Source organism: Ambystoma mexicanum, chromosome 6q, assembly GCF_040938575.1.
Source record: "Ambystoma mexicanum isolate Mex_15411 chromosome 6q, UKY_AmexF1_1, whole genome shotgun sequence".
Taxonomy (NCBI): domain Eukaryota; kingdom Metazoa; phylum Chordata; class Amphibia; order Caudata; family Ambystomatidae; genus Ambystoma; species Ambystoma mexicanum.
In genome coordinates, this window is record NC_090937.1 from 271320883 (window position 1) to 271336820 (window position 15938).

General features: G+C 48.2%; 1 protein-coding gene across 2 annotated transcripts in view; it reads left to right on the forward strand.

The window, feature by feature from the left end:
- The window catches only part of HERC3 (HECT and RLD domain containing E3 ubiquitin protein ligase 3), a 1960519-nt gene that overhangs the window by 1302709 nt on the left and 641872 nt on the right, over positions 1-15938 (forward strand). The window lies entirely within an intron of this gene.

Here is a 15938-nt window from a genome sequence, read left to right on the forward strand (position 1 = left end):
CATTGTAGCAATCCAGTCAGAGAGTTGTAATAGTGTTTTTACCCTGACCAGATTTTCTATCAGTTTTACAGGATACACCTATTTTATCAAGTGTTGTAAGGCTCAATGTTTACAATTTTGTGAGAGCCAACAACCTTTGAGTTCCTCTGTTACAGGCTGCCTCCCAGAACTCTGTACAAATTGTCACCTGAGTCTACTATAAATCTTCTAAACAGGGACAATTGTCGCCACAAAACATGACATCCGAAAGACGGCACACCCAGCTCATACTGAATTACCACAATGGGTACAGAAGTAGTTGGACAAAAAATACACTTTTCCATATTTTTGCTTCAAGCTTCCCGAGCATAATCATTGTAGGGTCAGGATACAATTCAAGCCCATATGTAATTATTGGTATGACCTTTAAATTGTAAAAGCGTATTAAAGGGATCAATGAGAACATACCATATTTATTGTCCACTTTCTTCATCTGGTTAATCTGAAGCGATATTTTGTGCTCCAGATGGGCTTGGTAAAGATTTTTCCTAAATTTGTCGAAAATGGGAAAGCCCAAAAATGTCACTTCACTTTTAACTTCAAGCTTTACGTGATCTATGTACTAATCATAATTCTTCAATGATTTGCAGGAACTCGGTTTCATAATAGTTGTTTTGCCTTCATTGAGTTTAAGGTGATTCTGCTTGATGTAGGTGCAAAAAGCCAAAATCATACGCTGCAGACCCTTAGAGGATTGATCAAAGAGAAGAAAGTCATCTGCGTGAGCACACCAAGCGACTCTTTTCCCCCTTGATTTTCGGGGGAATTTATGAGGCCCCATCCAAACAGTCCCCTGCATCCGATACATACAAGTTGAATAACGTAGGGGCGAATATGCAGCCCTGTCTTAGACCGTTGATGATTCTGATTGGAACCAACAATAAGCCTTCCAGATTCAAGCGGATCTGTACGTGAGAATCTTTATGTAGATGGATTAATATTGATAAGATGTTACGTGGCAGTCCAAGATCTTTTAATTTTTGCCATAGAGCATCTGTGTCCACCAAATCAAATGCCATCAAAAGGTCAATGGCAGATAGATATATTGGTGCTGAACCGGATGTCCATGCTCCCTGCTGTAGAATAGTAAGTAATAGGCCCCCTGCATCCATTCCCATTTGCTTCCTAAACACAATCTGCGTGGACTTAGGATCTTATTGTTTTCTGCCCACTCCTGCCTTTCTTTTAATATTAAGCCTGCAAATATCTTCGAGTCGGTATCCAAGATCGCAATAGGACGATACTACTTAGCAATATTTTTGTCCCCAGATATATAAATTGGTATAATATATGACAAATGCCATGTCGATGGTATAGTCTTTGTGATAATGATGTTGTCAAACAAAAAAGACAGAACCTTTGCCCAAAGCCCACTGTCCCCCTTCATCAGAGCGTTAGATAAATTATTTGGGCCGGCAGCTCGCGAGCCACTGGCTTTTTTAATTTGTGACTCAATTACTTCTATTGTGAACTTCACATCCCACGCGTGCAATAAAGTGGAATCCCAATTTTTAGGGACATCATTCGCGACATAGATTTCCCCAAAGTGACCTGACCAAACCTGTTCGCTAATCGGGTTAGTCTGAGGCGTAGTTTCAAGTCTCTAATTTATTAATTAGGAGCCAGAAGCTTCTACTGGAGCCGTCCTTTAGAGCAGTCAACATGTTTTCTTTGTCGTCTTGAATAAGGGTCATCTTGTAATTCTTTAACCAATTTCTGCGTTTCTACTTCAACATCTTTATTGCTGAGGAAACAGAAGCCCAACTTAGGCCAGAATTTCTGATATGTCTAATTGCCCTATTGTTGGCGTTTTTGAATTCTCTAACCTGGTTGCTATATCTGTGTCTATGCTTACCTCCAGTTTCTGGCCTATTAGCCCTTTTATTTACTATAGGAATTAATATTTTGTCCAAGTATGACCCAAACGAGTCATGAGTATACAGAGTTCACTTTTCTGAATGGTAGAATGGGCATTCTTTTCCACAAAGAGTTTGTTGGCTTTCACAACGTTCCCATGGTGCCATTTTATCCTTGTTTTAACCAAGTTAACCAATAGATGTGTTGCTTGGCAGAAGCTGGGTTTCTGTTTTAAGCCCAAGTTCCAAGTTACAACCAACATACTATGATCACTCATCCCATAAAGCAATATTATAAATGTGGAGGTTACCTCAAGTAGAAAAAGAGTCATAAAGATGTAATCAATCACTGACGAGTTGAGGCCATCCGACCAAGTTGGGAGACGGCATTGTGAATCTTCCATCTCCCTCACAGAAAACACAACCCAATTATAAAAAAGCCACCCCATAATTTTACCTGTTCAGATTATCTGATATTACTCCTTCCACCTCCCCGTAAATTTCCCAATTCTGTAGGAGTCTTAACATGTTCAATATGCATGTTCAGATCCCCAGCCACCACAATCTGCAATCCATTGCAGTTTAGCATTTCTTCTGACACAAAATTGTTCAAAAGATCCAAGTGCTGAATCAAGTTATTTTTTTGGGACCAGTAAACATTTATTATCAATCGGCGTACAATGCTCAGTGCAGATTCAATGTCAAGCCTAGTTTCCATAAATCCCTGCGAAATAAAAGTGCAGCTCATAACTTTAAAGTTGCTGTCCAAACAAATGCCAGTTAACAAGCCACCCAAAGGTTGACCTAGAGGACCACAAGTTGCTGGTTCACTTCCAGGTTTCCTGAAGACATAGGAACGAGTAAGTGGAAAGACTCGCACATAGGTCTGATAAATTTACTAGGTGGCCTTGACCCCTCGTATTCCATGAAAGGAGTGCAAGTTCCCTATCATTAAAGCTTTGATTTTAAATCCTTTAACTGATGGATGGAGTCTCTAAGACTCATTGCCAGCCAACGCCAACTGGTTATATCCTCCCCTGGCCTTGAGATCCAACTGTATTTAAAGACAGGCAATCCGTTACATTGGCCTCTCTTGTTGCGCTAGGAATGTTTGCAGTTTCTGACTTACAAAAACCATGAGAAAATGACAAGACATTGTAACCCATTTTGTTGAAGACCATAACTTGTTGTAAGAATTCATCATACACTAAGCTTGAATTGAAAACCAGCCGGACATGGTCCAACCGCTCTGGATGGATGTAATCCACCAACTCTATATCAGCAGAAGATATAGTACTCAGAGCAGGGATTTCATTCAATAGTGCTTGTATTCTCCACCTGTTCAGAGCATCAGGCCCCCTGTATTCAAAACAAATAATATAATAGGACACTTGGGTAGTCAGGATGCCAGGGCTACCTCCATTGAACAGCCCCTAGATCACTATTATGAACCGTTTTCGAGGAGTCAGGATTCCATATGCTGTTGATTACTACAAGTCGTTTTCGCCGCCACAGACTTAGTTGGAAAACACTCGTTTGTTTCTCCCTGGGAGCTCCCTCCATCTCAATTGTTTGCATCAGCAGTTGATTTTCTGCCTGACAGCCCACGCCAGTAGTCTTTGACCCCCGCAAACCCAAGATGTTAGCAATCCCAGAGGTTTTTACGGGATCTTCACTATGCGTATCCACTTCTAAACTTGCTTGATCTCTTAGATACACTCTCCTGTCCCAGAGTAGGTTTAAGGTCTTCTGTATAATCCGCCATTATTTCTTTCGCAACCCTCCTAACAATTTGTTCCATCAAGTAATCTGCACCTTGCTGCAGCTCTTGGTTATCACGCAGCTTTACTGTTTCTCTTACTATGTGAAATGTAGGTTTGGTTATGTTACAGGATATTGTACCCTGGGGCCCTTCATCTATTTTAGCCCTGGAAATGTTTGATGGATTGGTGTGAGTACCTTGAGTCATTGCTGGGTGCGCAAGGGCTATAATTGACTGATCGGTTAAATCCACAAATTTCATGGGTGTAACTATTGTGGAAAGGCTGACCTTACCGGTCGCTGTGTTATTAATGGGAGTTCCCACCATTTCTTAATTGTGATTTTTCCCTATGTCAGCAGCTATTTTGTCTCTAAGAGACACAGTAGGCTCTGCAGGAGCTTCAATTGCTACTGCCATTTGTTTAGCTACCAGTATTTTTCAGCAGAAAACCCTTCTTTTGCCCAATACTTGGAAAAAGTTAGTCCCTTTGAACTGCCAATTAGACTCTTCCTTTGTGTTTTTTTTTCTTTTTCAAGTTGTCAGTGATTGTATCTGGAGCAAGAACTCCACCCTCCCGGTTGCATATCGCATCTCTTTCCCCTGAAATATCGAGGTAGGAAGATCTATCCAGGCATGTCATATCAGTTTTTATCAAGTTTCGCCATGAATTTCTGGAGTTATTGTTCGAGCCTTTGCTATGTGTGCGTTTATTTTTTTTCCTTATGGTCAAAAGGGGGAAGAGCAGGCCGGGGGCTAATAGACACAAGAGAGGCCTTACCCTTTGATTTATTCACGGGTGTTGCCAATGCGCCCACATGAGAGAACTTACTTGGGCTGACAGTACTAGAAGCACCGACATCTGTTTGAGACCCCCTAGTAGGACATTTCTCAATTATGACCTGCTTTCAGGGCACCTCCCCATTTCCAAAGCGCCTAAAAGTTTATTCATCTCTTTCGTGTGCAGTTTTAGTTCTAGTAGGATATTCCCAAATGTGGGCTCATCCATGACCCTCCCAGAGACCTCAACGCCCCCTTGTTCCTCTCTTTGCTCAGATGATATCTCCCACACGCTATCCTTGCTCAAGGGATATTGGGAAAGAGCTGTTAAGGAGCTTTCCAGGATGTCAATAGCGACGGGGAATGGGTCGGACACCGACTCCTTCCCTGCCACCTTGTCTACATCTTTACTTATTGGATGACTGCAATCTGGAACCGGTTTCGTGTCACTCAGTTCCAAGATTCCTGTCTCAAGTATTAAGGGGGAGCCTTCGCCATCCGTTGCAGCTAGTACGGCTGTGTCTGAGCGTGTACAGGGGGGAGGGAGCGGCAACGCCAGCACCATTTTCAAAGTACCTTTTACTGGTGTGAAAATGAGGGGGGCAGACAGTATGTCCTCATATTGCTGTGCCCCCGACATACTTTCTTTCCTAGTGACCGGCCTTGTGCGAGTGTAGGTATACCTCTCGGACTTCTGCAAGGTCCGAGCACTCTTAGATTTAATTGGGCACACATACAGTCAAAGTGAGGCCCCATTCAAAAACAATTTTGTGATGAATCGCCTCAGCCAGCTAGCCTACGAAGACGGCGAACAGGCTATTTGCAGACCCTTGCTGTAGGCCCTTAGTAGGGCGCACGCACAGGGGCACGTGCCTGTGGTTTTTATGGAAGCGTCGGCCTCCAAAGGGGGCAGAGCTTAACACAGATCTAATGGGCAAAAAACAATTGCAATTAGGACTATGAAAGTTACAATTTGCAACACAAGTCCGCACAAGTCCACACAAGTCCACACGGGTCCACACAAAAGCCCAAAAAGCCCAAGAAACAGAGTTAAAAAAAAAAGAAAATTAAACTGAAAGCTGCAGCAGGGAGGCATTCACAAAGTCATATGGCAAAACACACCGTTTCCCAGTGAACGGAATGGATGAAACAGCAGCCAGTAGAAAACAAACGTCCTTGTCTAGCAGAAAGTAAGCAGGGCTTCTGGCAGGCACTTGCTGTAGGCACTTACTGGGTCGCGCGCACAGGGGCGCGTGCCCGTGGTTTTTATGGAAGCATTGGCCTCCAAAGGGGGCGGAGCTAAACACAGACCTGGACTTATATGGTACTTGCACCACGGAGCAGCCGTCAAGCGGTTTAATGATTTTAAATGGGAAATGAGACACTGGACTGCCCACAACTGTTGTGAGGACAGAGAGTAATTCCTGTGAGATATTAGAAAGTGTAAGAGAGGTGTGGTATTAAAAGCATGACACAGACACAAGAGCTACAAGTTTCAAAACCTTTATTAAATTCTTCGGGTTTGGAAAAACTCCTACTTTGCCCTATAGCTATGATGGGAGTAGTCTCTAGCATGAAATAATAAAGAAAATAGTCCTAGTCAAATCAAAAAGGTTTATAAAAAAAAAAAATGAATGCCTGCCCTATCTCTTATACAAAAAGTGTTTAAAGGGAAATGTGTATGCAAAGGAAAGTCGGTGTTAACACATAAAGACCAAGATGGCTGAGTCAGCTCTCCTCCCCACGTTGTACAGCATGGAGTAAGGCGGCCCCTGTAGACAGGATGACATACTCTGGCTCAGGTTATGAAAAAAAGGAAGTTCAAAACGTGGGTCGAGGTCTGCTTGGCCTTCCACGTTAAAGTCACTTAAGTTATTTTACGATTAAACAAAATACTCTTAGGTCTCTCTCTGTTGGGCTCGGACTTCTCAAGAAAAGTACCTGATTCATTGTAGATTTCCCTTTGTCGGACTCAGACCTCACAATCACAACACTTGCAGGAGCTCCCTGCCCCAAGCTTTATTCACATTTGTCAGGGGGTTCTCTTCCCCCTCACTTATTTCATCTTCTAAGTCTCCCTCAGTCGGACTCAGACCTTTTAGAGATGTTGAAGACTTTCGATTGTGCCAGGCCTTTCCACAAACCTCTGCAGGACCACTTTGAATTCCACTTCAGCTCTTCCTTATGATAGTTGCCACAATGTCTCTTGGTCTGGATAATTCAAAAAGTTCAAAGAAGTCTTTCTCTTAAAAGCAATCACCTTTTAACTTCCCCTTTCCTCTGGGTTAATCTCGACTATCACGTATTTCAAAGTTCAATTCACTTTGTTGCTTTATAACAAACATCAAACATTTTGCTGAGACTTTCGAGTGGGCTGTTTCCTTTCGCCGGACCACTCCGTTACTCTGTATCACTGGCGTCACAGTTACCGCTGACTTTAAAGTTCACTACAGGTTTGCTTTCTTTCGCGTCTCATCAGCATGTGCGTATCCTTCAGTTGTGAGATACTGTTGCAGCTACAATCTTTCCTTGACACAAACAGGCCTTTCATGTTTTTCGCTAACTTACATTATGTGTGCATTCTTTTCTGTTCTCTGCGGTTTTGATTCATGAGTCAAGGTTGATACCAAAGGCTTGGCCTCGCCTCCCCAACTCTGCTGTTCACCCGGCAGAGTCGCTGTCGTCCTTGAAACACAATGCAGGCTTCTTCTTGTCTGGGTTCTGTCCTTCTCTGCGTAACAACCTCCTGCAGGGATGATCAGTGTTTCCCAGCCCCTCACTCTGGACCCTCGATCGGTCATCCTGCTCCAGTGGGTTTGCCTTCGCCCCAGAAGATCTGCTCCTTCTCATGTTCCGCCTTGCTCAATTTTATCCCAAACAATGTCCCTGGACTTCGAGTCACATAATGCCTCTTTCTCCAGCCTGGGGTCTGGTATGGATTCACATGCTCATAAATATTCCCCGTCGTCAGGCTGGGAATCCTCGGTACAGAAAAAAAATCAGTATCAGTTTTTTGTTTCTGATCTGTCTTTCCTAGTAGTAACCAATCACTGATCTCTGGGTCATACTGCCCACAGCCAATGACTGCCCTCTCCCTAAGCCCCGCCTCCAGCAGCCATCCTCAGATTTGGTAGCACGTAAAGTGGCAGTATGACCAAGTGAAGAGCCGCAGAGGGGTAGGCGGGAGGGTTCGCATGTAAATCCATGCCAGACCCATGCTGGAGAACAACAGTTACAGGTAAGTAACTTGTTCCTTCTCCAGCATGGGGTCTGGCATGGATTCACATGCTCATGAATATAAGATTACATAGCAGTACACACATGCACATGGTGGCAAAAGGCTCAACATTAAGCAATACATAAACTCAACATTAAGCAACTCTTACCTCCTCACCAGGCCCTTCAGGACGAACAGGTTGCGCAGCACTGCTTTGCCGACCCTGGACTCCTCCCTGGAATCCCGATCGACGCAGTAGAATTTCGTGAAGGTGTGCGTCGACCTCCACGTAGCAGCCCTGCAGATGTCCAGCAGGGGCACACCAGACAAGAACGCCGTGGTAGCAGCGATCGCTCTGGTCGAATGGGCTCTCGGACGGCCGGGCAGCGGTCGGTTTGCCAACCGGTGACAGTGCATGATAGAGCCGGAGAGCCATCTGGAAATGGAAGCCTTCGAGAGAGCCTTCCCTTGATTCACAGGCCCAAAGTTCACAAAAAGCTGTGACGTCTTCCGAAAACTCTTTGTGCGGTCCACGTAGAACTTCAGCGCTCTAGCTACATCCAGCGAGTGCAAAGTCCTCTCGGCCAGCGACAAAGGCGACGGGAAGAAAACTGGTAACACCAAGGGCTTGTTGAGGTGGAAGTCCGACAGCACCTTGGTCATGAAGGAGGGATGCGTCCTGAGCACCACCCTCATGTCGTGAAAAGTCAAGTATGGAGGCTTGGAAGATAGGGCCTGAATCTCTCCCACGCGCCGTGCGGACGTGATGGCCACAAGAAAAGCTGTTTTCCACGATAGGAACTTCAATGGTGCCATATGCATAGGCTCGAAAGGAGCCCCCATGAGCCTAGTCAGCACCACGTTGAGCTCCCACGCCGGGGCTGGGGCCTTCACCGGCGGGAACGAGCGGAAAGGTCCCTTCATAAATTCCTTCACCAGGCGATGCAACCACAAGGACACCCGTCCTGTTGTCCTGGTGTATCTGGAGATTGCAGCCAGATGTATCTTGATGGAGGTGTGAGCTAGTCCAGCCTTGGCCAACGACAGTAGGTACGGTAGTACTTGAGGGGCCGTAATACGTAGAGGGTTAATCTTCTGTGCCCGGCACCAGACAGAGAACCTCTTCCATTTGTGTCCGTAACACTTGAGAGTTGAGGACGCTCTTTGCAAGAACCTCTCTGCAGTCGGCCGGTATATCGTATCCCCCAAACTCTAGTGCTGCAGGAGCTAGGCCTGCAAGTTCAGCGACTTCGGGTCGTGGTGAAGAATGGCGCCTCCTTCTCTGGAGAGAAGATCCGCGTCCACGGGCAGTCTGACTGGTGGGGACACCGATAAGTCCAGAAGGTCCGGGAACCAGGTCTGTCTCGGCCACGCCGGTACGACGAGGATCATCCTGCACCGGGACCTCTTGAGCTGGTTGACAAGCCGGAGTAGCAATGGCAACGGTGGGAAAAGCATAGAGGAACAGGTTGTCCCAGGGGAATGAGAAAGCATCGCCCATGCTCCTCGGTTGGGGGAACCTGCTGGCGAACCTCCGGCACTTGGAGTTCGTCGCTGTCGCAAAGAGATCGACCTGGGGTCTGCCCCACAGCCTGAAGAGTCAATCCACTTGATCCTGGTGTAGCTCCCACTCGGGGCACGAGTGCAGCTCCCTGCTGAGTGAGTCGGCGATGGTGTTCTTTATCCCTGCCAGATGAAAGGGTACCAGAAACATCCCCTGGTCGACGGCACAGTGCCACAGATCCTGGGCTTCCTTGGACAGGGCTGGGGATCTGGTTCCACCCTGCTTCCTGATGTAGAACATTGTGGTGGTGTTGTCGGTGAAGATCCTCACCACCTTGCCCTTGAGGGACGGAAGAAAAGACCTAAGCGCCCAAAACACTGCGCGGAGCTCCAGAATGTTGATATGAAGCGGTTTTTCCTCCGGGAGCCAAAGGCCTCTCGCGTGGAGATCTCCGGTATGCGCTCCCCACCCTTCCAGGGAGGCATCCGTCGTCACCGTTACCTGGTGAGCTGGGGTCTGAGAGTCTGCGCCCGCCGTCAGATGAGTGCGGGTGCCTCACCACCGGATCACTCGTCGGAAGGTATTGTTGAGCGGTATCCTGTCCTCGAAGCTGCCCCTCGCCTGGATCCAGCATGCGTCGAGGAACTCTTGCAGTGGACGCATTCGAAGTCTGCACAGGCGTACCAGATAGATGCAGGAGGACATCATCCCGAGAAGGGATTTGATGGATCTTACCCTGGCTATGTCCGTGGCTAGCAGGCGTTGCACCTTGCCCAGGATGGCTTTCGTCCTTTTGTCAGACGGCGAGGCCAGCCGTGCCACTGTGTCGAGCTTGGCTCCCAGAAACAAGGCGACCTGCGAAGGGACCAGGTGGGATTTGAGGAAGTTGATGGAGAACCCCAGGTCCGTGAGTAGCTGGACGGTCTTCGCTGTGTGTTCTACGGCGAGGTCCCTTGTCCTTGCTCGGATGAGCCATCGTCCAGGTAGCGATAGACGTGGATCCCTTGCAGGCGTAGCCACGCCGCCACCAGTGCTAGGCACTTGGTGAATACCCTGGGTGCCGACTTTAATCCAAACGGGAGGGCCTTGATTGGTAGTGCCGTCCTTGGACCACGAACCTGAGGAACTTCCGGTGTCCTTTTAGAATGGGGATGTGAAAGTAGGCATCCTCCAAGTCCAACGACGACAGGAAATCGTCCTCCTCCAGCTGTCCCAGCACATGCTGGAGGGTGACCATCCGGAACTTCTGAGCCTTGATGTACTTGTTCAGTCGCCGCAGGTCCAGGATGGGGCGCCAACCTCCTGTCTTCTTTACGAGAAAGTATCTTGAGTAGACCCTGGAGCCCCAAAGTCTCTCTGGGACGAGCTCGATGGCACCTTTCGTGAGCATCGCCCTTACCTCCAGCAGCAGCTAGGGTATTGGTTTTCCTTCCTGGCCACCGGTGGCACGCGAGGGCACTTCTTTAGAAACTCGAGGGCGTGCTCCTGGGCCAGGGTTTCCAGCACCCAAAGGTCGGTGGAGATGGATTCCCACACGCTGACGAACTTCGCCAGCTGGCCTCCCATATGGGTGCCCGACGCCACGGTCGGTTCAGTCCTGTTTCGATGCTGCCATGCCACCTTTGCCGCCTTGAACTCTCTGGTGACGACGGCGGGAACCTCCAGACTTGCCCAGTCCTCTATAGGCCTCTTGCGACGAGGAACGGGCCGCTTGACGGTAGGTAGAGGAGCCGCTGCCGGAACCTTTTGAGGCCCCTTGCTTGCCTCTGGTGTTCCGAAAGGACGGCCGTCGTTGCTGGAGAACTCCCAGGGCCCGGGCTGTCTCCGTGTCCGTTTTGATGGCTTGCAGGGACTCATCGACTGTCTTCCCAAACAGGTTGTTCCCGTCGAAGGCCATGTCCAACACTTTGGCTTGTACGTCCTGGCGGAAATCCGTCGCCTTAAGCCATCCGCGCCGTCTGAGGCAAACACCGTTGCCCAATTGGCAGAAACCGGTGTCAGCGATGTCCGTCGCCACCGTTATGGCGTGGTCCGACGCCACCTCGCCTTCTTGCAAGATTTCCAGGGCTTCTGCCCTCTTGTCGTCCGGCATGAAGTCCAACAAGGGAGCGGTTTTATACCAAAGTTCCCTGACGTAACGGGCAACGATAGCCAGGGCGTTGGCCGCCTTAATCGTCGTTGCCGCCGACGTGATGACTCGTCGTCCCATTGCGTCGAGCTTCTTTCCCTCGCCATCCGGCGGTGAAGTTGATGTCGATGCCAATGCCCCCCCGCCTTCTTCCTGGCCGCCGCCGAGACGACTGAATCCGGGGTCGGCTGTGCTCTAAGGCATAGAGGGGCCGCGTCGGGGACCCGGTACTTCTTTTCGTATCGTTCCCTTTTAGCCGGCGTCGTGGACGGGTTCTTGAGGAGGGAGAGCCCCTCATCCCAGATGTCATCCAGTAGATGTACCGCAAGGACCGTCTTCCTCTTGGTCTCTCGACGTTGATAGAGGAACCCCTCCTTCTTTTCTTCGGGGCAGAGCTGGAAAAGCTTGGATGCCCTGGAGATTGTCGCATGAAAGGATTCAATCTCATCGGGCGGGGAAGCCCGGGGAGGGGTGGGACGACGGGAGGTCCACCCCGCCGTCGCCGCCCTCGTCGTCCGTGCCCGTCGTGGCCGTGTCCGTGCCCGTGTTATCCCTGCGGACCGTGGACGGGGAGGAGGGTTGAATAGGCCTCAAGGGCTGGAAGGGTGTAGGAAGATGTGTTCTTCTCCTCTTCCCGACGGGCCTGCCCCTGGCTCCTCCGTCGGGCCTGGCTCCGGCTCCTCCGTCGGGGGTAAAGGCAATCTAGTCCTTATTTCAGAGCATAAGGATTGAATCGCCATCAAAATGGCCGCCGAGTTGTCCTGCAGCACTGGCTGCGACGGGCGCGATCAGAAACAAAACTGATACTGATTTTTTTTTTGTACCGAGGATTCCCAGCCTGACAACGGGGAATATTCATGAGCATGTGAATCCATGCCAGACCCATGCTGGAGAACAACAGTTACAGGTAAGTAACTTGTTCCTTCTGATTTTGCTCCCACTTTGCCAGCTCCCCTTAATTGCATCCAGGTGGTTTTGGGAGCTGCAACGGGTTTTACTAAGATGTCTCTTAGGTCAGGCTCTCCCCACCTGCCCCATAAAAAGGCCTTGGGCCCCTGTATCTGACCCAGGGCAGGAACTCTGGCTTTGGTGCTGCCAGGTAGCCCCAGCTGCCCCTGGTTTGGCATCCTGGAGTCACAACTCCCTCGCAACACTGTAGCCTCCCCTGTACTCACAGGCTCAGTCTTCAGGCAGTCGTTCTCCTTCCGAGCACTCCAGGGTTTCTCCAGCTGCTGTTCCTTCCTCCCCACCGCTGTGCACCATCCAGCATCCCCAGCTCACTGAGATTGTGTTTGGGTGCTCTGCCTTTTATACTGACTGGGAGGCTTAACAGGTTTCAGGTGGGAATGATTGTAGAGGGAGGCTTGACCTTGCCTGGCCTCATTATCGGGACAAAATGGTGACTGCCCATAGGAATCTCTGGTGCATTGGTTCCTATGGGTAATCTTCATAGCTCCCTTTTGCCTCCTCTTTTTCTTAGTCTTGTTCAAACATGGGCAGGGAGAGTTGCCGTTTTTCTTGGGGTTTAAGGAAGAATTATATACGTTTTTATGAGGGTGAAGGGGGCAGATGTATTTATTTTATTTTTTTATTTTTTTACATTTATAAAGCGCTCACACAGCCCGCAGGCATCGAGGCGCTGTTACAGGAATAGTTTGTTTTTCTTAGTTGCGTAATTGTGTTTTTTTTTTTTTCTCTTAGTTACGTATTTATAACGCGCTTAAACACCAAGAGGTTTAAGCGCGGATCCGGGGATCGAACCTGTTGTTGCTTCGTGTCGTCTTGCTTCCAAGACGCGCACGCTGCCGCTGAGCTATCCTCCCTGTTGTGGTTGAATGGGATTTGGGCGATAATATCCCATAATGACTCAGGGGATGTCGCGTAGGGATGTATTGGAACGGGGATACCATATCTCGCCCGAGGGCGTTCCTCCTGCAGTCTCCAAGGGTCCCTCCCCTAGGCCATCCTCCCTCGCCCACCTGCCCCCAGGTCCAGGACCCAAGAGTGGTGGCCCTCCCCTGGCTGCCTGAGTCAGGTATCCCCGGGAATAGCATTGGAGAAACACCTCAGGTTTCTCACAAAAGGTGTCTATCTTGTAGGCATTCCTGGGAAGTGCCACCTATCAGCGTTCTTTGTCCGCATCAATTCAGATGTCCCAGTTAAGGGGTCAGCTGATTGGTATCTTCCTGGGGAGTGAGTTTCAGGATTTTCCATGTAAAAAGTATTATGCTGGTGTTCCAAAGGAGCTAACTAGCCCTCTTCAGTTGACTAGTTTTCTTTTGAAATCGGGACTTCCCTAGATTCTAGGTGGTTTGACCTGGAAGATCCTCGGGTTTGATATTTTCATAGGCATAATTTTGCTTGTGCATTACAAATAAATGGAGGCCCTTGTATAAGGGTTTGTAAAGACGATTTGAGGATTTCCTGCTTTCTTGCGTGCACTCCTTTTATTATGGTCCTGTGGTGCCGGGCTACCTACAAGGAATTCTAGATCAGCCTCTTTGCTGGGTTGATCTATGTTAGTGGCTAAATGGTCCATGACCTCTCAGTCTTTATTCTGCTGGAGAACTTCCCACCTGACAAATTACGGTAAGGCTCTGTGGATTATGACTGTTCAGTGGAGCCCTGGCTTTCCTGCTTCTCCTTTCCCACCCCTATTTTTCTGGGTAGGACTCTACTTCTGTACCAGTCTTTGGGACATTCCTCAGGTTTAGGGATCCCTCTGCAAGGATAGCTTTCCCCAGCCCTGCGGCATCCCTTCGTTTCCTTGATGATTTTCCCCTAATACAACTTTACACTCTGTAGGTGTTCCCAATTTGGTCCTTCTTTTCCTTCCTCTCCATTTCATCTTGCTCCGGGGTACCCCTAATTTCTGGTCTCCCCCCAGAATGGACAATTACTCGTGCCTAGGTCTCCCTGCCCTCCCCCAAGAGTGTTGGAGGGTGTGGTTTCTAGTGTCTTGGTGTTCCCCTCAGTGCAACCCTCTGTGCACCCAGCGTTGTCTGGGAATATTAAGCCATGCAAGGCTCATGTATGGTATACATGTGTCAGTAACATTGATTTTCTTTGAGTTAACAGACTTTGTAACCTGATCTAAATAAGTTTCTATATTGTTTTCTTTGACTCTGTAGAATTCACCCCAAAGAAGGACCACTTAATGGGCCCGAAATGCATTGGCTTTGGTTGGATTCTGCTTCTCCACTAAAATGAACTTTAGCCATAAAGAACCACAAGAAAAATTATAAAAATTATTTTTTGACCACATGGAACTTTCGTCTTTGTTCTTTAAAATTATATGAAGGAGTAAAATTCACCAGTAGTTTTCACTGCAAAATTGGCGACCCCAGGTCTGAGGAAAATCTTTCATCAGACACATTCTTTCTTTTTCTCATTTTTGTATACCAGTATAATGTATACTAGGTCTCTGAGGTTCGCCATTAACTCTACAAGGAATTTTGTAAATTACTACAGTAAATTGATATAGCGGTGCCCGCCCACACATCCTCCTGTCCTGTAGTCATAGAGACTACAGATATCATTCATGTGTGACCATGGTGATTTACAGATTGGGGTGAGGGCCTGATCTCTTGCCTGTTGGAAAATGAGGCCAGGTATACTTGGTTGTCTTCCATGTCACAGAATAAGTTTGTTCGCATCACCTGAAATAACGGGTGATATAATAGCAGTTCTCCGAAACTGTAGATCAAACTTCTGTGTCGGGTTCTGTTATCCCACAAAGAGGAAGTTGAAATAAAAATACAGTACAACACCTTTGTTAAACACAACAGGGATGCGTTTGAGAAAAGCCATTGGGGTCTTGGGTTTGATGAAACTCAAAAAGGATCACTTTTCTAAAAGTGTCAGGATGGATAGCTCAGGGTTGTTGTAATCCCTTAAATAAAGTCAGTTATTGTTTCCCTGTCTGTCACAAGACTGCTAGCAGGCAGTTGAACTCATAGTGTAGGCGACAAGTTCTTCCTACCAATGTACCCCTGAGGATGTTTATAACAACCTACATAGGAATCTATTAATCTGGAGGGGATGAACCCAACACAACACAGGACACCATAGGCTGCAAGAAAAAGGATATAGATAAATAACCAGTCTAGAATTTCCAGACTAGACAAGTACTGAACAAGACAAGTGAATGCTGACCTTTGAGGAGTTTTCGGCAGTGCCCAGCGGCGTAGTGTCTGATGTCAGAATGTCCCTTTTAGTCAACAGGAAGATCTCACCTGTAACAATATAACCAGGGCAGGGGCGTGGCAAGCCGAGGACCGAAGAACATGGTCTCTCAGTGAGCTCCTGTGCCCGATTCCCTGCTGAGGCCCTCCTCTCTCTCCAAAGGCACCTGCACTGGCTCTACAAAAAGCTAAGGTGATAGGAATGGTTGGTCCACGTAATGCTGATGTGGAAATGCATTTAAATCCCTCCGGAGCGGAGTAACAGGATGAAAGAGACACAGCTCCTTCAATTCACAACGGCAGACAGAGTGCCGCACTGAGCCCGAGGTGTCCCACACCACGCGACAGAACCACTGGGGAAGAGGGAGACCCGCAGTGACCCCCTCCACGCTGGTAAACCCAGCGCAGCGAGTCGAGAGGCACATAGCGGGAGCGAGACGGGCCAGCGATAAGCAGAAGCCCCGTACCGGA